Source organism: Oryctolagus cuniculus, chromosome 15 (assembly GCF_051225735.1).
Source record: "Oryctolagus cuniculus isolate XC-2025 breed Fujian yellow rabbit chromosome 15, ASM5122573v1, whole genome shotgun sequence".
Taxonomy (NCBI): domain Eukaryota; kingdom Metazoa; phylum Chordata; class Mammalia; order Lagomorpha; family Leporidae; genus Oryctolagus; species Oryctolagus cuniculus.
The window spans coordinates 52,572,109-52,596,626 of NC_142881.1; the positions used below are offsets into that span (position 1 = coordinate 52,572,109).

The 24,518-nt window shown below is 40.9% G+C and overlaps 1 protein-coding gene across 17 annotated transcripts in view; it reads right to left on the reverse strand.

Moving 5' to 3' along the window:
• Positions 1–24,518, reverse strand: part of ANK3 (ankyrin 3) — a 712,348-nt gene that overhangs the window by 447,528 nt on the left and 240,302 nt on the right. The gene's annotated exons all lie outside the window — the stretch shown is intronic.

A 24,518-nucleotide genomic window follows, 5' to 3' on the forward strand; every position in this document is an offset into this window, starting at 1 on the left:
AGCCCCCTCGTTGATGTCTTAAGCAATGGCCCTGCTACTTTGCACAGAGACTGGGTCACACACCGGCACATGTCAAGGACGGGACTGAAGCTTACTTTTTCCCTACTGCTAACACATTCCTTGTCACATAGTAGAAACATTGAACAACTCATAATTACAAAATAAGAAAAACCCAGATTTTAAATTTATCACAGATTAGTGAAGCCCAATCCTTCCTGGCTGGGAGGGCATTGTCTTCTACAGTGAGCTCATGTTTCAGAAAAGCAACTTGCAAATCCTGTAACAGCAGCAGCACCCTACAGTCTTCCCCTTCTCCACACAGCAGCATGGCAAGGTCAGTGCTACATAAGTAACAAACACAGCCAAGAACATTTTTAGCACAATTAAAGAATATCTAATCACATCAAAGAACACACACAAAATAATATCAAAAAAAGCAGATCACAAAAGTGAATATAAAACATGATTCCAGTTTTACAACACCCACACTGTCTACACACACTCACATTCACCCTCATGTATTTAAGTGGGAAAAAATTCTGTAAAACAAATGCCTAAACATGTGTAAATAATAATTTTTGTCAGAGTGATAGGATTATCATTTTTTTACATTTCCAACTACATGAAAAGCCTCCATGTGTTCATTTTGTAAAGAAAAACCAGGATATGAGTCTCCTTTTCAATGCCTCAGAAATTCCCAGATGCCTAAATATTCTTTATCAACATGCTAAGTCTATATTTACATATAAAAATATCACTGCAGAGTGTTGCATTTGCTAACATGATTCAGAAGAGAGAACCAAGGCATTAGCACTCTTGTCTCAAGTGCGATTCTGTCATGAGGACAACAGAAAAGTGGCCATGAAGGTCCCCTTCAGGAAGGGCAAAACTTACCCACTGCACTCACTGAACAGCCATGGGAGATGACTTCACTGAACGCATGACGTCAGTGGCTTCTCACCCTCAAGCACACTGACTGGGGTGGAGGAGGCTGGAGTACTCCTTCCTGGAGTGCCAGTTTAACCCAGGGAGCAGTGGGTGCTAACAGCTTGATGTGTTATCCTTCTATGAAGACAAGCACATGTGTCAGTACGATAGAGTAGAATGCTAAGCGTACAACATGCAAGGTAAAGAAACTCAAAATTTCCAAAAGAATTTCAAACTTGCTGTAGTTTGGGAAAGACACAAATGCACCAGACTTCAGCAAGTCAAAAAGCCTGGGGGAGTGCAGGAAAGGACAGGAAACAGACCCAGGGGCATGGTCATGCACAGCTCCTTTATGGAGACAGAGACGGCGGGTCAGGGCCCCCACCCACGCACAGGCTGAGTTAGATTTAATGGCCTTCTCACACCAGAGGGCAGGGCGAAAATTTCTTGAGATTGCCCAGGTCACTGAAGGGGAAGGCTGTCAACAGAGTGGGTGCAACAGGGCTCTGCTGCTCTGTGAAGCAGAGGGTCAGCAACAGGACCAGTGCGTGTAACTCAACACATGTGCCAGCTTTATGTTAAAAACTTCAGAAATTCGCAAGAAGACTGAAAGACTCAATGATTTCAGATCCGCTACTCGCAGGCTTTCAAATGACCCGAGTTCTTCTGTTGGTTAAGGAAGAAAATGACTGAATATGGGGCTCTTTAGGATTTAGGCAATTTTCTAGTAACATTTAAAATCTAATTATTATATTTTCAAACAATATAATTACATATATTTCATGCTCACTTCAAAAAAATCCATATTCATAGAAAAATATATAGAAGAATAAATTCTATGTGATCAGCAGTTATTTCTAAGCAGAAGAAATAAGGGAGATTTTTATTTGCTTCTTTATATTTTTCTGAGTTTAAATTTTTCTGATAAGGTTTTTTTAATAACCTAAAATATCTAAAAGAGAAATTGTCCATGATGTATAATCTAAATGTTCACTCTTATCATCTGAAATATTCAGGAGCTATCATTCAAATCCAACTGGAAATACAAATGAAAATTCATAAAACCTGTTGGCAGCATTGAAAGTACTGAACTAATTTGAAGTATCTGAAATATTGAAACACATAAAACCCTGTATAACAATACTGAATGAAAATTAAAATTTGATAATATGAATTAAAGTAGGTTTTTTTTTCCATAAAAACTAATGGACCACTCCAACAGTCATCCACTGACTATATCCTTGTGGGAAAAATACATGTGGGATAGACAAAGACAGGACAAGCGTCACTGTCTCCTCATTTGATACAAATCAAGGTGCAAAATAATAACCACAATGTAACCATAGTTACCAATGCTTGATTTTGAGCTGCATGTACTGTTTACCACTGTTAGCTATGTCTATAAATTTTGGCTTCTGTTTGTCTCACCAACTCTATAGATGTGTTTGAGTTCCATTTCAGAATTGAGAACAAAACTCAGATTTTATCTATTTAAGAAAGAATGTTTATTTCTATATTATGTATATTTTTACTGTCCCAAGCAAGTACATCTGAACCAACTCTTTTTAAAGGGGAGGTCAAACAGTTTAATTTTGAAATATCATATTAGATCTGCAAATGAAATGTAGCTTTAGAATTTCAAAGCATTTTTTTCTCCTCAGAAAAGAGAAATATTAGCTAGTAACCACTCTCAGTCACACACTGCCACATTCATTCATCAGAGAGCCCATCTCCAGACCCCAGCCATGTCCCGCCAGACTGTGCTTATATTGCCATTACATTCACTCCGGTCTCACAGCAGGGAACTGTTCTTGAGAAACCCCAGTTCCAGAGCAGCCAAGAAGCAATGGAGACACACAACGCTGTGCCAACAGATACCCCAGCTCAACGTGAAAGCAGGGTTTGTAACCCCACACACAGCATCTCTGATCAATGTGCAAGGAAGAAAACAAGTAAAGTTAAAATACAACTGCATCAAACAACAGACTTTAACAGGAGTCCTATCTTCCCGGGTTGTCATTGAATGCTATTTCATCTTCAGCTATGGGGCAGAAGCTAAGAGAAATGAATTGGTGCCTACATGTTTGTTATCAATTTGGAAACTGGGACCTCAAAACAAACATTCTGAAAGGGAACCTCATGGAGGAAAAGAGAACAACAGATCTCTAAATTTGGTCTCGAGAACAATTTTCAGAATGAAAAGGGAGGGAGGAGGTGCTTGAAGAAGTAAAAGGAACAACCTGAAGACCCATCAATGCCCCCAACAGTGAATGCCCACACGTGACTTGATGTCATGAAGTGTGTATCCAGAGCAGAAGCAGTCATAACACTTCCCTAGGCATGGCCAATTATGACATCTCTTTTTAAACATTTTAACTTATTCACTTCAATAACTTATGAGAATGGTCAAGAAAAAAACAAAAAGTAGGCAGATACTGTTTCATCCTAACAAAGAACTATTTTATTTGACAGGTAGAGTTATAGAGAGTGAGAGAGACAGACAGACAGAAAGGTCTTCCTTCCGTTGGTTCACTCCCCAAATGGCCGCCACGGCCGGCGCTGTGCCAATCCAAAGCCAGGAGCCAGGTGCTTCCTCCTGGTCTCCCATGCGGCTACAGGGGCCCAAGCACTTGGGCCATCCTCCACCACCCTCCCGGGCCACAGCAGAGAGCTGGACTGAAGAGGAGCAACTGGGACTAGAACCCGGCGCCCATATGGGATGCTGGCGCTGCAGGTGGAGGATTAACCCAAGTGAGCTACGGCACCGGCCCCAAGAATTCCTTTTAAATCTATAAACTACTACAGGTAGTTATTCTGCTGTTTTAAATGGCACTATGAAATGCCAAATATTGTACAGAGGCATTCACCATATGTTTTTGATGAAGTTAAAGGGGGCAACTTTCACAGCATAGCTCTGCTCTAGTGGTGAGAACACCGATTTACAGTCAGGAATCTGCAGCTGAATGGGACTAAGTCAAAACTGGCTATGGGATTTTTATAGGCTGGATCAGACTTAGCCAATCAATGAATCTAGTAATGATGCAGTTCTTTCATCTGTAAAATGAGGTCCTTACTTAAACACTGTGAAGAACATAGACTCAGTATGAAAAATAATGATCAACTCTAGTTAAAAAAAAAAAAATCACCATGCATGAAAACTTTTCTCTTTTAAATTCATATGAAACATTGCTCCTGAGCCTCAGTGGTACATGAGAGGAAAGGAAGCCAGAAAACAAGTCTTCTAGAATATTCATCAAAAAAAAAAAAAAATCACTGTTATCTTCAGGTGAATCCCCTTTGCAAGGCATCTGCACGTCTACAGCTCCTGATGCCACGGAAAGTTACTATTATCTACATGCATGCATTTTAATTTCAAGAATGGAAGGGTGTGGGCAATAGGGGAGCTTAGATGCTACTGACGCTTTGGAAAATATAAACTTTTTCTCCTGGATACTTCATAATTACAGAATTCAATTCTTGGGAAATAAATTTGTCAACAAATGAGAAGCATAAGGAGTATGCCCGATTTCAGACTGGAAAAAAAGGAAAGATCCTAATGCTCTAATAGAACTGGAGCAAGATCTTGTAAGTTCAAATGCCTAGAGTATATACAGTGAGCAGCAAAATGCAGTAAGAAAATGAAAATCATAGAACCCTTTTTCTTTATAACTTACTCTTCTTGAATTATTTTATAACTACTACAGAAAAAAAGATTTTAGGACACACAGTGCAAGTGAATGCAAGGCAATAATTTAAATATACACTCACTCCAAATACAAACACATATACACACATACACACACATGCACACAGCCCAAATAGCATGAATAGTAGAAAACAGACATCATTGCACTTTGTATTATGAAGTACAGGGCCTGTTGAAGTGAAATGGACACTATGAGAAACAGTGACTTGATCAGCTCTTGTCCTGACTGTTGATGTACAATGTAATACTTTATCCATTTCAGTATTTTGTTTTGTTCTAGTACTATTGGTTGAACTCTGTAATTAACACACAATTATTCTTAGGTGTTTAAATTTTAACTGAAAAGTGATCCCTGTTAAATATAAGAGTGGGAATAAGAGAGGGAGGAGATGTGCAATTTGGGACATGCTCAATCGGACTTGCCCCAAATGGTAGAGTTAGAAATGTGCCAGGGGATTCCACTTCAATCCCATCAAGGTGGCATGTACCAATGCCATCTCACTAGTCCAAGTGATCAATTTCAGTTCACAATTGATCACACTGATAGGTCTAAGAGTCAAAGGGATCACACAAACAAGACAAGTGTCTGCTAATACTAACTGATAGAATCAAAAAGGGAGAGAACGATCCATCATGGGAAGCGGGATACACAGCAGACTCATAGAATGGCAGATGTCCTAAATAGCACTCTGGTCTCAGAATCAGCCCTTAAGGCATTCGGATCTGGCTGAAGAGCCAATGAGAGTATTTCAGGCATGGAAAGCCAAGACACTCTGGGAAAAAAAAAAGACCTAAATGAAAGATCTCTGCGAGTGAGATCCCAATGGAAAGAACAGGGCCATCAAAGGAGGAGGTACCTTTCTCTGAAGGGAGGAGAGAACTTCCACTTTGACTATGACCCTGTCAGAATAAGATCAAAATCGGCGAACTCAAAAGGCTTCCATAGCCTTGGCAACTCATGACTAGAGCCTAGGGAGATTACTGACACCATAAACAAGAGTGTCAAATTGTTAAGTCAACAACAGGAGTCACTGTGTACTTACTTCTCATGTGGGATCTGTCCTTAATGTGTTGTCCAATGTGAAGTAATGCTATAACTAGTACAGAAACAGTATTTTACACTTTGTGTTTCTGTGTGGGTGCAAACTGATGAAATCTTTACTTAATATATACTAAATTGATCTTCTGTATATAAAGATAATTGAAAATGAATCTTGATGTGAATGGAATGGGAGAGGGAACGGGAGATGGAAGGGGTGTGATTGGGAGGGAAATTATGGGGGGGGGGAGCCATTGTAATCCATAAACTGTACTTTGGAAATTTATATTTACTAAAAAAAAAAAAAAAGTACAGGGACAGTGTTGTGGCATAGTGGGTAAAGCCACCGCCTGCAGTGCCCATCCCATATGGGCTCCAGTTCTAGTTCCGGCTGCTCCTCTTCCAATCCAGCTCTCTGCTGCGGCCTAGGAAAGGCCCAAGTGCTTGGGCCCTTGCACCTGCATGGGAGACCAGGAGGAGACTCCTGGCTCCTGGCTTCAGATCAGCATAGCTCTGGCCATTGCAGCCACTTGGGCAGTGAACCAACAGAAGGAAGACCTTTCTTTCTGTCCCTCTCACTGTAACTCTACTCTCAAATAAAATCTTTAAAAAGAAAAAGGAGAAGCCTAGGAACTTCCCACATAAAAATTATCTTGAAAACCATTCAGCAAAACTGAAACAAATGTCCCTACTTTTCCCTACAGTATAGAAACAAGATTAGGAAGGAGGTGAAAATGGACAAGTTGAAGCATTTCCATGCCATGTATAAGTATGCCCACAGGAAGGACATCCCTGGGGTAATATGAAGGCAGGTGGCTTTGTAAAGTCTAAACATGTAACTGACAATTATGTAGGAAATCAACTGTCAGTACTAAGTACGATTTTAATGAGAAATGAAATACCAGTCTTCATTCATGGAAATGGATTGGGGAGGGCATATACTTACTGTTAATCCTCAAAGGGTTTCATTTCTTTCCAGTGATTTGCCTATGGTGTAACATTTAGGATAGGAGACTTTTCAGAGTCAGTCTAGGAAGAAAATCAATGCTCAACATTTTTAGCAAACTGGGGTAGGGCACTGGGCTGATCTAAAGGGGTCCTTTTCAGGATTCTAGTTAGAATCCAGATCTACAACTTTGAAAGTTGCCATTGCTCATATTTTCTGATATTATTTATGAGAGTCATTTTTCAGCATTGTTAAAAAGCTATGGTTATTTCACTAAGTTATGATACAGGATTTTATTATGTTGTAGTGAAATTATCATTCTAGTTCTGGATTTCAAATTTGACCACAGATATATAAAGACAATCAAGATGGAGTAAATGGCAATTCTTTGAAGTGCATACAAATAATTTTTAATGATATGAGCAAGTTATTCTTCAGGAGTAAAAATTACACAAAAACAAATTTCTGATTCTTTAATTCACTTTTTGTTAGTCTGTTAAGTATAGGGAAGGGAAAAGGGGAAAGTTATGTTTTCAAGCTAATTGCTCATTGATGGAACTACTTTTGTTAAAGGAAGTGAAAGTGGGTAAACATTTTCATTAGCACAAATCATGGGAAATCAAATAGATGATGTTAGTGGTTAAAAGCCTCCTTGAAAACTAGTTTCCTCATTTATAAAATAAGGATTATGAAATCTACAATATACAGTTATGGCAAAGTCTGATTAGGGTAGCAAATTAAAAGTATATATCTTTTTTTTTTTTGGACAGGCAGAGTGGACAGTGAGAAAGAGACAGAGAGAAAGGTCTTCCTTTGCTGTTGGCTCACCCTCCAATGGCCGCCGCTGCCGGTGTGCTGCAGCTGGCGCACCGCGCTTATCTGAAGCCAGGAGCCAGGTACTTCTCCTGGTCTCCCATGGGGTGCAGGGCCCAAGCACTTGGGCCATCCTCCACTGCACTCCCGGGCCATAGCAGAGAGCTGGCCTTAGAAGAGGGGCAACCGGGACAGAAACTGGCGCCCCGACCGGGACTAGAACCTGGTGTGCCAGCGCCGCTAGGCGGAGGATTAGCCTAGTGAGCCACGGCACCGGCCAATATCTCTGTTCTTGGCATATGAACATGGTTGTTCATTTTGTTACCACTTCTTTGTTGCCACATATAAGTTTAATTTCTTTTTCTAATTTTTTCCCCAAGGAAAAGGTAACTGTTCCTAAAGCACTATCATATATGTATTAATGAAATATTTTTTAACTTTTATTTAATGAAATATTTATTTTTATGCAATTAAAGCAACTACCAAATTTTTATTTATGCATAAATTTTAAAATTTATTTTATTTATTTGAGAGGCAGAATTAGAGAGAAGGAAAGAGAAAGACTTTTCATCCACTGGTTCACTCCCCTAATGGCTGCAATGATAGAGCCCAGGAGCCTCCTCCAGGTCTCCACATGGATGCAGGGGTCCAAGCACTTGGGCCATCTTCCACTGCTTTCCCAGGTGCATTAGCAGGGAGCTGAACAGGAAGTGGAACAGCTGGGACTTGATTCAGTGCCCATACGGGATGCCGGCGCTGCAGATGGTAGCTTAACCTGCAGCACCACAGCACCAACCCCAGAACAAAACTTTTGAGCACTGACACCAGTGTTGTTGATGAGAGAGAAGTCTAGGAGAACTCCCAGGACAACGTTCCAAGGAGAACTCTCGAGACAAGCAGACTTGGGGAGATTTGAGGGTTCTGCTTGGTAATATGCAGCATGGAATGCCCATGGCAGCTCAAGGCCTATTAGGTTTATAAGTAGGAATCATCAACATTTCTAAGACATCAAAAGCCACAGGAACAGGTGACCCATGGAAGGAGAACGCTTAGAAGGAAAAGAGGAGAATAAAGCTAGAAATAATTAACAACAAATGGAAAAGTTATAAAGTAACCCAATTTGTGGCCCAGAGATTGAGGAACATTCAACTCTAGTTAGAAGTGGTGAATGAAAGGGGTGTAGGAAAGCTAAAACAAAACTGAACACTACTGATTCCCAACAGACCTCAGGTCAGTACATTTATTTTTAAAGATTTATTTGAAAGTCAGAGTTACACAGAGAGAGAAGGAGAGGCAGAGGCAGAGAGAGAGAAGTCTTCCATCTGCTGGTTCACTCCCCAATTGGCCACAATGGCTGGAGCTGTGCCGATCTGAAGCCAGGAGCTTCTTCTGGGTCTCCCGCGTGGACTCAGGGTCCCAAGAACTTGTGCCATCTTTTATTGCTTTCCCAGGCCATAATGGAGAGCAGGATTCGAAGTGGAGCAGCCGGGACTTGAACCGGCACCCATATGGCTTTCCGACACTGCAGGTGGTAGCTTTACCCACTACACCACAGCGCCGGCCCCAGGTCAGTATATTTAAAACTATGTGTTTGTGGGTCTACCATTCAGTCATTCAGCAACCATGTAATAAGCACAGCTGAAAACTGGAAACAAAGTGATACAATGAAAGATAAGACAGCGCTGATCTAAGAAGATAATGACAGGGGAATGAGGATGGTGGAAAGCTCATCACCAGTGGCTCCCTGGTCATCCAAGTTGGATATGCACTCATTCGGATAGTTCTGACCCTGGCCTACCAGTGAAAATTACAACACGATGATGCTTGCCAACTAACTCCCCAAGCTGTGTTCAAATCGGGTAACAATGGTCTTTCCAGGCAAATTTTCCTTCAGGCAGAACACAGCTAACGGGAGTTCTGGATCTGTTCATGTATCACGATGAATTATCACGTTCGTTTATACATCAGCCTCTTGTAAATTTGGATTAAGGTTACTCTGAACTATACAGTCTGTCAATGTTCTCTCAATGTTGCTGCTGTACCCAAAAGCAAAAGCACCAGATTTTAGCTGCTGATGACCTCACTATGATCAAGTATTTATATGGCTCTGCCTGAGTAACCAACCAGAACGCCTGATGGTGCATCTCCAACTATGAAACTTGCAAAGTTTGGTGGAAGTGATCACAGTGTGAACAAGAGAGGATGCTCTCTAAGTGCTGAACTGTCTACCTGCTTATGTCCATTTCCAGGTTGTCATGATGGAGACTTTACTGCAGTTGTTCTGAAACACTAGTGCAAGGCACCATGAGCACACATGTTTTAAAATTGGTACCATTCTATCCGTCAGCCTGACAATGTACCGACCTCCAGCTAAAGTCATGCCGACGTTCTACTGCCTGGCTTTTGAGTGAAAGTCCACGGTTCCTGCTGCCTATAAACAGAAGCCACATACTTGAACTTCCTACTAAACCTGAGAGCAGAGGTCATCATATCATATTCTCATTTGCATCCTAGCTCAGACACCGAAACACACTGTATCTCCAACATGCTACAAAGGCCTAGCATTTCATCAGAACTCGACAGCACGGCCCCCTGAAAGATCTCATCCAAAATGGGCACGTACCAGATGCAATAGTGGACACTGCTGTGAAATCCTGCCAGTGCTCAAAACATCAAAGTTGGACGAAAGTCCTGGCACCGCTTTCCTTTTCTGTTCTTCAATCCTCATATATCCTCCCACTCCCCATATTGCTCTCTCGATTATGAAAAGTAAGGCCTTCTGTCATCTCCTGTTGTTCCTTAATTCCCGACTCCAACTCTTAAGTCCTGCTCCTGTGCCACTCTCTGCCTCAACTGGCCAATCTCCACCTGCCCTACGACAGTCACAGGGTACTGGACCCCAGAGCATCTCCGCCATCACCCATTCCACACCTTTTTCCCCCACAAAGACAATACGGATGCCCGCAGAAACTGAGCAACTTACTTGACATCAGCACATGGGTTCCCACCAGAACCCGGATCTCCCAATTTCCAAGGCCAAGGTTTTCCATTTTTCCTTCAGCCAGTCCTCAGCCATCTTCAAATCAGTCTCCTTCACCAGACAGACATTTCTGAAACCACTAAAATTACCAACTGCCCACTACCAACATCTGAAATGTCTCATTTACTACAGTAAAAGAACAACAACAAGTAGTAAGATTTTATATAAGAGGGTCTGATCCTAAGGAAAGGAAAAAAAAAAACTGTCAACAGAATCTGTTACAGAACAATTTACAGAGTGAATTGCAGGATTATCCTCAATTCTGAGCACTGAGAAAGGACACAGGATAGTCACAGCTTTCTAGTGCTAACCCTGGACGTATCAGTGCCTAGCTCTGTTAGGTATGTTATCTTGTTTAACCCTTCGAACAATTTACAAGCAGTATTTTTGTGTCCCTTTTATGGATAAATACACTGAAAAGTAGAGGACTTAGTTATCTCGCTAGTCCCAAGCAAAGGTTAATAAATGGCAGAGCTGAGATTTGAGGCAAGATCTGTTGAAGTCAGGGCCCAGGCTTGCAAGCACCATGAAAGGTCTTAGCTCCTGACAGGAAACATACGTGACACCCTCCGTGATTCACAGTAAGCTACAGGACTTCCACCTGTAATATCTCTATTATAAAAAGTTGGTTATAAAATAATGAAAACAGTCATTATTTCCCAAAGTATTTTTACAGGTGATATCTTACGCGATCTTCACCAAATATATAGCCAGGACATCCAGTGTGTAGGTCCGTGCACAACAGCAGGACCTCGTGCAGCAAACCCTCACCCCGCCCCCACGCTTTGCCCATTTACTCTGTTCTTCACGCTCATGTTCCTCCAAAGATAATTTCCAGCATGGTGAGAAACATAATCAAGCAGAATTTCAATTCAACAGGCTCGGTTCAGCTCTTTCTGTATGCTTATAGAAGTTAACTAGTGTTTTTTTCTCTTTGCTTTTACAGCAGTATGTAACAGCAGCTTAAAAATACCACAGAATATATTTGTTAGGCCTTTGCTTTTGATGACATGGTGGTTCAGATGTCTAAGTGATTTCTGTTGATTTCTCCCCTCCACCCCCAGAGACTCATTATAGACCCTTACTAACCATGGACTCAGGTCAATTGCACATTCAGGACTGTCTATACTTCTGAGCAACATGTGTTTTTTTCTGCTAAGGGTTAGGCAATGACGAATTGAATAGACAAGCAACAGACACATATACTTTAAATTCTGTCCATACTTCACAGATAAAGATTTACAGTGACTGATTGGCCCAAGTCCACATTGTTAGGAAGGGCCAAGATAGTAAGACCAGGACCCTGAACTTTGCCTTTTGATACCATGGGCATGCTTCTGGAGATGTCCCTCCATTATTAAGCTGGCATTCTAATGAAGACAAATAGTAATACAGTACTGCTGAAACCCACCACCGCTGATGCCTGAGAGCGAGCTGTGGAGGATGTAGGAGCCACTCAGAGTTAACGGGCAAATTCAAAACAGACAGATGAGGAAAGGAAAATGGAAATCATGAAGAAACAATCTCAGTCGACATCGCTGTCACCCAGGCTTAAACACCAAAGGTCCCAATGAAAGTGAAGATTGTATTAATTAATAAAAAGGGGAGCTGGTTTAGGATAGTCAAATTAAAATCAACATTCTAGAAATGGATAAATTTGAATGGATGGGAATTAGGTGATATCAAAGGATTATTTCTTAGAGTGAAAATGGTCTTTTTGAAGATACTTTAGGTTCTTATCTACTAAAATTACATACTAAAGTATTTATGAGGGAAATAATGTTTGTGATTTCTTTAAAATATTCTACAATAAATAGACAATGAACATTTGAGGGGAGAGATAAGTGAAACAACAGTGACCATGAGATGATATTTGTTAAATTCCTTGATGTTACGGTATAAGCAGCAGCTTGTTAGATTACTCTTTTGAAAGAAAAAAATCCAGACTGTTAATTACCAGACAGAATTCAGTGAAGGGCTTAGGTAACATGCATACAGGAGAGACAGGAATGTCTAATTGGAAGGACTCACTTCTCCTCTGATGACAGATTCAGTATTACCACTGTGCAGGTGCAAACACAAATGGAATTTAAGCAACTTCCAACTATCGTACAATGAGCCACAGAACTGAGGATTTCCAATTTCTGACTCAAATGTGAGCTTTCCGAAAACTATGACAGGGTTTATATTTAGAAACTAATTTCAGTTGAATTGAACGTCACTGCTCCCTACATCTCTGTAGCAAGTAAAACACCAAGTTTTTGAAGTCACACACACAGTTTTGCATCTCTGAAACTAACATCTACTTAACTGGATCATAGGTATAATTAAGTCTGTTAATATAACCCACAAGAACCATCAAAGAAAAATAATATAAGGACAAAAATTTCAAGAAATACAGCCAAAAATGTACTGGAATAAATGAAGAATTAGGAGAGCCAGGTAATAGTGCAGATTAATCTGTTACTCAAGTCAATCAACACTTCAGCCCCAGTTATATCAACTGGACTCTGAATTCTACCCAGCATTGCTTTGGTTCTAATACCCTAGAGACTGAAATCTGTTTCTCCCCACATCCACACCTGTTCAGGAATCCAGTGCACACCACAGGTAATGACACCTCCAGCTTTAGGAAGACTTCGGGTCCCAGCAAGCCTGACTGATGCTACAGCACAGCGAAGTCTATTTCTTGTCTTTCTCCTTGGATGTGGACGAAGCCATGCAACCAGTCAGGGGATCTTGGAGCTATGTCCTCATGTGGAAGGGATTATCCTCAGGGAAGCTGTTGGCAATGCAATCAGTTCTTTGACAGAGACTATTGTAAGAGGTCCTGGGGATATGAACAAGGGAACACAGCTCCACAGGAAAGCAAGGGCGACAGATGGGGAGAAGCTGCTGACCCATCATTTGGAGCACAGGTGGACTAGAAGTCCCTAGCCCATGAGTTCCTACTGCCCCATAGTAAAATCCCTGCATGTTTGCTGGGATGCCCTACAATTAGCTGTGTGAGCTGTTGGGCAGAGTCTGGGCACCCTCCTTCATGGTGGACAGCCAACTTGCAGGGCAGTGTCTGGCACACTCAGTTGTGTTTGGTGGGAGAGTAATGACAACACAGGATGACATGGAAATGTGTACATGATAGGCATGTTGAGAACATTCTATCTAAAGTAGCTATAAATCTCTAAATAATACATTTAGAAACAGACTCTGGAAGACTCAAGAGTAGAGGTTGGACAGTTATAATTGAGAGTATAGGGAGGGGAAGGAGATGGAAAACTAAGGAGAAAAGGGAGGAGAGAGGAAACCAGTGAAACAGGAGAGGGAACTTACAGAACGAGGGCCTCCTCAGAGACTGAAAAGTAAAACTTAGAATGGAAAATCAGGGGCCGGCATTGTAGCCTAGTGGGTTAAACCACCGCCTATGACACCAGCATCCTACAGGGGTGCTGGGTCAAGACCCAGCTGCTCCACTTACCCAGGCTCCTGCTGACACACCTGGGAAAACAGCAGGAGATGGCCCAAGTATTTGGGTCCTTGCTACCCATGTGGAAAACCCAGAAGCAGCCCCTGGCTCCTTGCTTTGGCCTAGCCCAGGCCAGGCTGTTGTGGCCCTTTGAGGAGTGAACCAGCAGATGGAAGATCTGTCTCTCCCTGCCTCTAATTCTGCCTATTAAATAAATAAATCTTAAAAAAAAAAAAAAAAGGAACATCATAACATGCAGGCTGGTGATCCAGTTTTACTGCCTGCAAGAGATTTATCCTTATCCTGGGAGCGCTGTCTGAGTAGGAATTCCCTGCCAGTGATAGAAATACATGAAAGGGTAAGAATTAGATATCCCTTAATTTTAATCCCTGCATTTGTACTCTAATAAAAAGAACAAATTTTTCCTTACTAGTTTTTAAATACCAAGCCCCAATTAAAATAGACAGTCATAGTAATAAATGTGTGATCAAATTTTATGAGCATATTTCTGTTCCAAGATTTCTGATTTTGTTCTGGAATCCATCTGTAGTCAACACTGTCATTACTAAAATACTTCAAGTCACAGAATCTTAAGCTAAGAATTTTAAAATCTTATAAAAAGAAATAATGGCTTTACTGAAAGTCAAGCAAACAAAAAGACAGCAATGTGTCTCTCCAACTTTCCATAACACATACAGCAACACAACATTTTAGACACAGTTTTGAAAATTAACACATAATGATTGTACATATCTGGGGTACAATGTGCTTCTTAAATATATATACAATGTGTAATGAGCAAATCAGTAATGAGCAGTTTCCTGTCCTTAAACATTTATCATTTCTTTGTGCTGGAAAGATACTTTTCAAAATAATGTTTAATTCCTAAAAGTTATATGGTAAATGCTAGTCTTGCAGTTTTATTTATACTCTAATAAACAAATGCTAATACCCTTATTAACATCCCACACTACTTATGCTTGGTGATGAATTCTGACATTCAGGAGCCACCTGCTCCTAAATGTAGTAACAGAAATACATTTGTTTCAGAAACTATAGATGCGAGTAGTTGGGACAGCAAGAAACTTTTAAAAAAGCCCTAATTGGAGGGGGAAGGGCAGGAAAAAAAAAAAACACCCTAATGACCTAATTCATCAGAGGAAAAGTACTGAACCAAGTAGTGAGGAATGTCTATATTAAGTTTTTTGGGGTAAAAATCACACCTGTATTTTCTTAATCCTGGAATACTTAATATCTAATGTTTAGTCTATTACCTAGACCCACCTAATATTTTTTGCACTGAAAAAAAAAAAACTGAGAAAACTCAGAACAGTACTGAGAAAACAAATGAATCAAGCAAAAAAAAGTAAGGTGTTCAGAATCAACCTTTCTGGGCTGGTGCCATGGCGTAGTGGGTTAAGCCTCTGCCTGCAGCACTAGCATCCCGTATGGGCATTGGCTGGAGTCCCAACTGCTCCACTTCTGATCCAGCTCCCTGTTGATGCACCTGGAAAAGCAGTAGAGGATGGCCCAAATCCTTGGGCCCCAGTACCCACGTGGAAGACCTGGGAGAAGCTCCGGACTCCAGATTGACCCATAACCCGCCACTGCAGCCATCTGGGGAGTGAACCAGCAAATGGAAGACATCTCTGTCTTTCAAATAAATGAATAAATAAAAACACCATGGTTGTTAAATCCAAATAGCCTTTAAAAAAAAAAAAAAGAAAGAAAAGAAAAGAAAATCGGCCGGCGCCGCAACTCACTAGGCTAATCCTCCACCTTACGGCGCCAGCACACCAGGTTCTAGTCCCGGTCGGGGCGCCGGATTCTGTCCTGGCTGCCCCTCTTCCAGGCCAGCTCTCTGCTGTGGCCAGGGAGGGCAGTGGAGGATGGCCCAAGTGCTTGGGCCCTGCACCCCATGGGAGACCAGGAGAAACACCTGGCTCCTGCCACCAACGGCAAAGGAAGACCTTTCTCTCTGTCTCTCTCACTGTCCACTCTGCCTGAAAAAAAAAAAAAAAAAAAAAAAAAAAAAAAAAAAAAGAAAGAAAGAAAAAAATCAATATTTCAAAGGAAGTAAACATCTAAGAGTCTGGCTGAACTTTCACCAAGCAAAGACTAACACAAAGAAGCTTCCAAATGCCAAATAAAGCAAACCAGATAGAAAAGTCATGAGCAATAGCTGGGCATGAGAGATGAAGAGGGCCTTTAATTAATTATAAGCGATTCTCAGACTTTATTGCATGTAAGAGTGGCAGGGGCAGAGGGAAGAGTAGCTGGTAACACGCATTATCTCCAGCTGCTAGTTGAGAAATTCTGACTCGGTGAACATAAAGGCTGTCTGGAGACTAGAGTTAGCGTCTACAGTTTTAGTAAATTCCCCAGATAATTCCGAGGCTGTTGGTTCAGGGATTATGCTTTTGAAACCCCTGGGCATCTAATCAAAATTTCTTCTTAAGAGATGAAAAAAGAAAATTATACTTAGAATTTGAGTGTTTTTTCTACTACATCAAAAAGAGGTAGGATACAGGGAAAAGAGGAGGAGGTATGGAGAGGATAGAAAATGAGAAATGTTTTACAATGTTTAAATATATGAAATAGATACCATCTGGATTTTCCTTTGCATATCAACTAGTTTGCCAAACATAACTCAGGAAAATCCCTAAGGTCAAATTCTCTTTTACTTCAAAGTATAAATGCTTGGACAAGTTTACACACGGCTCTGGAAGGAGAATGAGAAGGTGAGCAGGAATGTCCCCACAAGTCAATCATCAGATTTCAGATGAAGGGGAAGGCATTTTGAGCAGCAGTTAAGATGCTACTGGGAACACCTGTATTCCATCCTGGAGTGTCTTTAGTTCAAATCCCAACTCTGTTCCCAGTTCTAGCTTCCTACTTAAGCACAGTCTGGGAAACACCAGGTGATGACCCAGGAACTTAGGTCCCTGTCACCCATACGGGAGACCTGGAAATAGTTCCAGGCTCCTGGCTTCATGCGGACCCAACCATACCTGTTACAGGCATTTGAGGAGTAAACCAGAGGATGGGAGATCACTGTATGTATGTTTGTGTTTATGTATGTGTGTGTGTTTATGACTATACATATCTTTCAAATAAATAAATTTTTTAAAATTTAAATCATGAAAAATGCATATTTTGAAAAAACAGCATGTTTCAATTTTTTGCACTAAAATAAACATTTTTAAATCCCTTTGTCCATTAGCTTAAAAAGAACCTTTATTTGAAAGCTGGTCAACAGAGAAAGAAATGTGGAGGGCAGGGGGCAGAGAGATCTTTCTTTCATTGTTCAGTCCTCAGATGTGTACAACAGCCAGGGCTGGGCCAGGCCAAAACCAGGAAACTGGAACTCCTCCTACATCTCCAGCTGGATCTCCCACACAGGTGGTAAGGACTAAAGGAATTGGACCATCATTTGCTGCCTCACAGGATGCCCATTAGAAAGAAGTTAGATTGCTAGCAGAATAGTTAGGATTTGAACAAGACACTCTAATATATGATGCAGACATCCCAAGTGATGGCTTAACCGGCTAGGCCACAACGTCTGCTACTGTTCATAAACTTTTTGAAGTTCCCTCATATATGAGGGATTGACCTGAGTAGTTTACTGACTTGAATAAATCATCTGTCCTTAAACTTCCGACTTAGCTTTGCAAGTGCCTCTTTCTTAAAAATGTGAAAGTATTCAATTAAAAATATCCTGCCCCTAGCAACGCAAAGCATTTCAGAGAAATGGTATAACTCATCTCGCTATTAAAAATACTCTACCAAACATTTTTTTCACTTCCTATCTTCACCCTGCCAACACTTTGCACCTAATACATTTGACTGGAAGTGAATACGAATTACTCTAGCCTTCAAGGAACTTTTGGTATAGTTGCAGAACTTGAACACGAAAGATGGTACAATGAAATGTCTTCATTCAAAAATAAAATTGCATCCACACGACAATGCTGCCCAAGAAAAGACTGAACAAATGATTGATACACAGAAATATAAAAGTCCATACATAAAAGTTAGAGTGCCTCAGGTCAAATCCCAGTTTCAAGGCTTACTACACCTCAGAAAATTGGGACAGGTTTCTTCATTTGTGTGTGCCTGTCTCATTTGCTATACAGCAGGGGTATAATACTGCCTACTTCCTAGCTTTCCTATGTGGCTTAATAAGTGTGAAGCATGTACAACTATGCTGAGATATAGAAAGGAAACTGCAGGAGGGCAGGCACTGTCAGAAATTGCATTGCATGATTGGGGAAAACATAAGAAAAGCTAACCAGAATGAAATTTTCAAAAAGGAGGGCGCTGGGAAAAGCAGAGTACATGAGGAGGCTGAAGAGGTAGGACACACAAAGTCCTGATAGCCCACATTCAGTAATATCACTTGACAAAGGGGACTTGCTGACTGAAAGTCCAAAGCAGAATACGATACAACTTTGGGGAAGTCATAGAGTGGATGTGAAGAAGAAATTGTGCAAGTGGCATGGGTGGCAACGGAGAGATTCGTTAGAAGGTAGCACTCATGGTCAGAAATAACAAGAGCTGAAACCTGGGGAAGCAGCAACATAGAGAGGAGGAGGAACACAGGAGAAGATAAGGAAGAAGAATCAGTAAAATGTGCTTACTGACTGATCCAGGAATCACGAATGACTTGGAGTTGTCATTTAAAAATAGTTCACCAAGTTGGGATTAAAAGATTTGGAAATTTTAAGTAAGGACGATTAGCTCAATTTTGGACTATATTGAATTAGAGATTTATCAGCAGTGTCAGATTGAGTTTTCCAGGGAGAAACTGGATATATCAATTTAAAAAAAATTGACTACATGGGTGTAGGAACCACCACACGTAAGAATTGTAGTTAGACATGGAAGTGAACAAAATCACACATGAAGCGCACAGTGAGAATGGAAAAGATTTTCAAACAATCCTTTAGAGTACCAACATTTTAAAGTTGGCAAAGGCAGAGGATAATGGGCACTTGGCTGACTGCCCAACATCCATTCCATCTTAGCACAGTGCTCAGAACATCTCCATCATGATAATTTCATTCCCTCTGCTAGTACTTTCGAAAGATACGGAACCAATCCAGCCAAGGAGAAGTATGGTAGGAGATTTGTGGGGAAATTGTTCCTTGTGTAAGTCTAATGAAACAAAATCTGACCCTTAATGAAATTGCTAAACTAAACTAAACTATTGATCTGAAGCCTGTCCTACCTCTGGACTTTGAGCTACGTGAGAAAATAACTGTCTTCAACGTGTAAGCCAATTTGAGTCAGGATTTCCATTACTTGAAGTAGAAAACATCTTGACTGGTAAAAGCTATTCACACTGGAGATGGAAGGAAATCATTAGACTGGGAAGGAGAAGAGTGCTATTATCAAAACAAGAAGAAATAATTCAATATGGAAAGACAAGCAAAGAGATTATCTGGTCTATGAATGATGTATATAGATGTACATACAAAATATTCGTTCTGTTAAAATGTATTTTTATATGGCTTCAATAGGCATGCTCTCCCTCTCATTAAACTCACTGTTAAGCATACAAATACTAAACATTTGGCTGTTCACTCTCTACAATCTAGCCCAGTGTATGGCATATGGTTTGCATTAAATAAATATTTGTAGAATAAATCAAAACTGGTTCTAATCAGGTAATGTATTATATTTTAGGCTTCCAGTTTTTAGAAATTGAGTAATTCATTTTATTTTTAACTCATTACTATGGGAGATATTCTCTCAATTACATTCAATAAATCCACACATTAAAACGCATGTATAAGGGGTGAGCATCAGGCATAGCAGCTATGACATAGCCTGTGATGCCCTCATCTCCTCTCAGAGTGCCTGGGATTGAGTTTTGGTTCCATTTATGATTCCATCTTCCTGATAATGAGCACCTAGGAGGCAACCCAAGTAGTGATGGCTCATGTGGTTGTCTGCCTGGCTACCCAGGTATGGGACCCAATGGGCTTTTCAGCTTCTAGCTTTGGCTTGGTCCAGTCTCAGCTTCTGGAGACATTTGGAGAATGAACTGGCAGTTGGGAAATATATATTCTCTTTCCATCCCCCTTCCGTGTGTGTGTGTGTGTGTGTGTCTGCCTTTCAAATAAATTAGTATTTTTAAATGCAAGAATCTTAACACACCTTTAGGAATATGATTTGATATTTTAAGTATCATTACATAAAGTCATTATAAATAGATTTCAACAATATAAAAATATAGATATAGCCTAATATAAATAATGAGCAGATTAATAGCAGAAGGCAAGAAGAAACATTTAAATCATCATTCACCATTTCCCCACTCTTTTGTAAAAGAGAGAAGTCACCATGTCTTGCAGGAAATATCAACTAAGCAGCAAAGAGTTCACATCAACAGCAAATTGACAATTATTTTGTAGTCCAGACTGGTGTGGCAATTTTAAGTTCTTTCCAAAGTTTTATAAATCCAGACTGACATCACAAGATCAATGTCCTCTAAAAGCGTACTGAGATCATGCTACAGTTCATGCTACAGTTCTAGACCTTTACTCCTCAAAATGTGGTCCATGCCAACAGCACTGGCACCACCTAGGAGTCTGTCAAAAAGCAACTTCTTGGGCTCCACACAGACCTACTTCATCAGAATCTGCATACTGACAAGACCCCTAAGTGCTGAGTAGATGCATTACAGTTTGAGAAGCACATTTCTAGAATATTCTCCATTTGTCCTCTTGTTAAATTCTCCCTGAAATAAGACAGCGCTTATGACTCACACTAGCTACTTGCAGATTTGTGGTATGGTGCTAAATTAGTTAATTGTGCAACAAGGGCTCAAGCAAAGAAAAAAAAAAAAGCAAACAATGAGATTCATGACCAAATAATGATGTGACAACTGCCTTTTCATTAAGTATGATGAAAAGCATTCAAAATAACTTTTAATACTTAAGAGAGGAATTTTCTATAATTGTACTGCGAATCCCAACTTCAGAAGTAGAGGAAGGGAAGGAGAAAATAATTGCGCAACTATAAAATTACAATATGAAGTAAGGCAAAGAAAATGAAAAGACATCAAGCTGTAAGTACAGAGGGCGAGTTGTGAATTCTTTAGAAGACTCCCAAAGGCTTGTCATCAATAATTAACTTGACTTTGTAAGTCTCCCTCTCAAAAGGCATTTAATATATATTCTTATAGCTGATGTAATTTAAATTAAAGACAAATCCTTGGTGTTTACATATTTCATTTTTTCTTCCCCTTGTTTTCAAATTCAGAAATGACAAAATTTCCAACTTCTAATTTACATTACCATGGTCAACATAGTGGCTGGCACGGAAGGGAACTCAATGTGGAATGAATGGATTAATACATACAAAAGTGAATCTTGCTAGTGCTAATGGGCAATTTATTATTTGGGGAGGGGCCAATTGAGACATCACCAAGGTTCAACACATAACTCTACTTATTGTACTCTTTAGTCACCTACTGAGCCCAAAGTCTCCCTGAGTAACCAAAATTCCAGTAGTATTTACTAATTCAAACAAGTGTTAGGACATAGGAAAAAAATTCCTTCTACCTCTCTGTGTATTAAACCAATATAGGCCGGCGACTCGGCTCACTAGGCTAATCCTCCGCCTTGCGGCGCCAGCACACCGGGTTCTAGTCCCGGTCAGGGCGCCGGATTCTGTCCCGGTTGCCCCTCTTCCAGGCCAGCTCTCTGCTGTGGCCAGGGAGTGCAGTGGAGGATGGCCCAAGTGCTTGGGCCCTGCACCCCATGGGAGGCCAGGAGGAAGCACCTGGTTCCTGCCATCGGATCAGCGCGGTGTGCCGGCTGCAGTGCGCCAGCCGTGGCGGCCATTGGAGGGTGAACCAACGGCAAAGGAAGACCTTTCTCTCTGTGTGTCTCTCTCACTGTCCACTCTGCCTGTCAAAAAAAAAAAAAAAAAAGACTCATAAAACTTACAAAGGCAGAACTGTGAATGAAGTCCTTTCTTGTGTTTTGAGCAATTTGGTTGCTTCCACACAGCTAGAGAGAAGCTCAAAATAAAGCATTGTTAAAACAAGGCGAGAGGCCGGCGCCGCGGCTCACTAGGCTAATCCTCTGCCTAGCGGCGCCAGCACACCGGGTTCTAGTCCCGGTCGGGGCGCCGGATTCTGTCCCGGTTGCCCCTCTTCCAGGCCAGCCCTCTGCTGTGGCCCGGGAGTGCAGTGGAGGATGGCCCAGGTGCTTGGGCCCTGCACCCCATGGGAGACCAGGAAAAGCACCTGGCTCCTGGCTCCTGCCATCGGATCAGCGCGGTGCGCCGGCCGCATCGCGCTGGCTGCGGCGGCCATTGGAGGGTGAACCAACGGCAAAAGGAAGACCTTTCTCTCTGTCTCTCTCTCTCTCTCACTGTCCACTCTGCCTGTCAAAAAAAACAAAAAACAAAAAAACAAAAACAAAAACAAAAAAAAAGGCGAGAAAAAAACCAAATGTATTCTGATTTGTTTATAACTCCTATTTCTTCATAATTAGAAACCTGCAAAGAACTCGGTCTATGGGGAAATGTAATCTGCTTACTTTTCCCCAAAATTATTTTAAGAATCTCATCTGCTAACTTTTCTGAAAAAGGCTACCATATGAATGTGAGCTTTTCTTTTTATTACTCTGGTTCAATTTATTAAACTTTAATTACTTTATTGGCAGGAGTACCTTGTCTAAGATAAGAGACATGTTCAACTCCCATTTCGTATTCCTTATACAATCATTTAAAACAAAAATACTAAAACATCTTGATTTACAAAGATGGAATTCACAAGGCATGCACAGTAAGGTTGAACTGCTTGGCTGGATAGCAGTTCAGAGGCAGGTGGAGGAATAGGGCCTGGGTTTTCTATTTCCCATCCATTTGTACCACATCTCTGCCCCTTTATAATTTACCAAAATTTAGATAGTGAAAAATGAGTAAGAGTAGTACTCTAAAACTTGGTACAGAGATAATTTGGTGTTCTTTTTGAATATAACACAGGCTTGTAGTGAAAAAAAATCTACAGTCCAAGGAATTTATAATGAATATATATCTAATCTCAAAATTCTTAACAGCATGGTCAGGAAGTTATTATAGTTATGCTGGTATCTACATAATTGCATTTAAAAATATTTAACTCCAAAGCCAACAATAGACAACACAGAAAGTCCCAGGAGGCCATGTAGTATTCACATCGTGTTCTTCAAAGTTTCTGACACAGTGAGTACAAAATAGAGGGAAGCTCACCCTCTATTACTTGAGCAATTTCTTAAGCTTTTGTTCCGACTCCATTTGGCATTCCTGGATATGGCTTTTAAAGTTCTCATAAAGAACAATGAGAAGTGTGCTTTGCCTAGTACTTTCCATCTGAATATTTACCTACTAGATGTGTTCAGTTCCTTTTCCCTCCAGCCATCTATTTTAAAATCAGATGTTCAGGACTCCTTCACAACCTCAGTAAGCTACTTGGGTAAGTTTGGGAAGTGCTGCCCTAAATGATGATGCGGAAATCTGGATGTACAATACCAAGTACAACATGCTCAGAAGGGCAAGATAGGGTTGCTAAAAATCATCCATCAGGTTTTACCCCAACATCTCAGGGAACAGAAATTTCAGCATCTTTTAGTAAATGAGGGCATTTTAGAGGTTTTTGTCTGCAGTGTGTCTTCCCCTTTTGGGAGCATCCATTATCACCATCACACTCCTGACAATCCATCACATCGACCCTCAGCCCCTCTCTCCTCCAGGTGTTTGTCTGAAGCCTTTTTCTTTCCCATTCCACATCTCCACCCTCAGAGCTCCTTTCTCCATCCCTAGGGATTGAAAAATTGCTCTTCATACCCTCTCATACTTTTATAGCTCAAAGTTTTATAAGAAAATAAACCCGTAGTTTACAGACCATTCTTTGTGATGTGCAGTTCTTTAGATCAAACCTGGTTATATTGCTGTTTAAAAGGAAATACTTCGGCATGAAACAACAAATTTGTACCTAGCACATTTTCACTTTTTTTTTTAAAGTTAGAATTAGAGCAGGAGAGACAGAAAGAGATCTTCCTTCTGCTGGTTCACTCCCCAAGTGGCTGCAATGGTCAGGGCTGGGCCAGCCTGAAGCCAGGAGCTTCCTATGTGTCTTCCACGTGGAAACAGGGGCCCAAGCACCTGGGACATCCCCCATTGCTTTCCCAGGTCCATTAGCAGGGAGTTGGACCGGAAGTCGAATAGCCAGGACTCACATGGGTGCCTATATGAGACGCTAGCACTGCAGATGGCAGCTTAACCCACTATACCACAGTGCCAGTCCCTTTTTTCACTTTTGAATTGAACAGTAATAAACTTTCAAGGAACACAGTAACTCTTTAACATTCTATCCAATTCCATTATCTTTAACCAACTTAACTGATTTTATCAGGTGGACTGCCATTCAAATAACTATCATCACTAAATCACCAAATTTCAAGGGGATCATTAAAACATACTTGCGGGACTGGCGCCGTGGCTCACTTGGCTAATCCTCCACCTGCGGCGCCAGCATCCCATATGGGCGCCGGGTTCTAGTCCTGGCTGCTCCTCTTCCAGTCTAGC